This window comes from Chrysochloris asiatica, unplaced genomic scaffold (assembly GCF_000296735.1).
Source record: "Chrysochloris asiatica unplaced genomic scaffold, ChrAsi1.0 scaffold00012, whole genome shotgun sequence".
Classification (NCBI taxonomy): Eukaryota; Metazoa; Chordata; class Mammalia; order Afrosoricida; family Chrysochloridae; genus Chrysochloris; species Chrysochloris asiatica.
This window is the reverse complement of record NW_006408530.1, coordinates 26385395-26387131: the sequence shown is the minus strand read 5'-3', so window position 1 is coordinate 26387131 and position 1737 is coordinate 26385395.

The window sequence follows — 1737 nt, the reverse complement described above, 5'->3', positions numbered from 1 at the left end:
ATGGTATATGGAGGGGATTATAATCAATGCAATGAAACAAGTTATATGAATTGTTGAATGTGAAACTGATGATGTGCCCTGTAAACTTTCATTCACTCAATCCACAATAAAAACCTTAAATTAAAAAAAAAAAAGTTTGTGCAAGGTAGGAATCAAAACAGATCATAGAACAGCATAAACAGAAGCATTTGGACATCTGCAAACAAAATTTATACTGGTACTTGAAGGAAAGTAAATGGTACTTTTAAAATAATCATTACTGATGACAAGACGTGGATTCATTATGAGTCTGAGAGTAAACCATAGAGTATGTGTTGAAAACATCCTCAATCACTGACCAAGGAAAAGTTCAAAAGTCACCATTAGCTGCAAAATTGATGCTTACAGTTTTCTGGGATTCTCAAGGCCAATATTGGAATACTATAAGGAAAAAGGCTCAGGGATCATTAGTGCTCATTACAGTGAGATTCTTCCTGAAGAGGAAGAGCTGAAGTTTAAAATTTGGATTAAACACAGGAGACATCCAAGGGAGTTGCCATCTTTCATGACAATGCAAATCTACACACCTCTGCTCACACTATTGACACTTTGCAAAATCTTTGTTTTGAAGTGTTAAAAGCATCCTTCCTATAGTCCTAATTTACTCCACCGGAATTTCACCTATTTGGTCCCCTGAAAATAGCCCTGCAAGCACAAAGATTCACCTCTGATGAAAAGTGAAGAAAACAGTACATTTGTGGCTTACAGTTCAGCCTAAAACAATTTTCAGTAAGGTAATATGAAAGCTTGTTGACAGATGTAAAAAGTGTATTGAAAATCAAGGAGATTATGTTGAGAAATGATGTATTTGTCTTTTCTAAAAGTTGATTAAGTTCTACAGGACCACATGAGCAGGCATGAAAGCTTACTGGCAACCGTGTTGGCTTACTGGTGAATGGAAGTGGGGAAAAGGCAAAAATGAAGATATGGGCTGAGTTCAACCATGTTCCATAGATTTCCGTCTACTTGGAGATGAGAGAGAGAAGAGGAAGGGCTGGTTGGTCTGAAGTATGGTGAGACCTAGGGACTCCTAAACCCATGGACAAGGGCATAGTCACAGAAGGCTATAGTTGAGAGTGAAGTATCCAGCTGATATAAAGTGAGGGGAAATGCACAAGAATGCCCAAACTTACAGATAGTACCCATTTGACCTAGCCTCGATGGTTTGATAATGAGAACTCAACTAGAGTAAGATTAAAAAAAAAAATTGATGAAGGAAATGAGTGTAAATTGCTACAATTTGATGAGCTTGACCTATATTTATGGATGTAGGAGATCAAAATACCGACTGAGAGGGAAGGAGTCTTCACATCAAGTAAAAATCCTATCCCCTCTATATGCAGGGTTGGTAGGGACTGGCAACTTAGACATTAGCTACCTAAAATGAGCAGGGGGGGCTATAAAGTCATGAAGAAACTGATTTACAAGTTTTCAAGAGGCAGTTTAGTTTCAGAGTGCGGGGGAAGGTAGAATCCCCATTGAATTGTTTTCATCTTGTGTAGACAGGTCTACACAAGTGAAAGGAGACACTAGACAGGTGAAAGGAGATGGGGATAAGATTCTTATGATTCAATAGTGAGTAATTGTTATTATGATGAATTGCGATGGTCACAACTCTAAAGGTAGAAGATTTGTAACATAAGGGGGGAGGTAGTTAATCTTACATTTCAGGAACAGAGGACCCTAGGGCCATCAAAG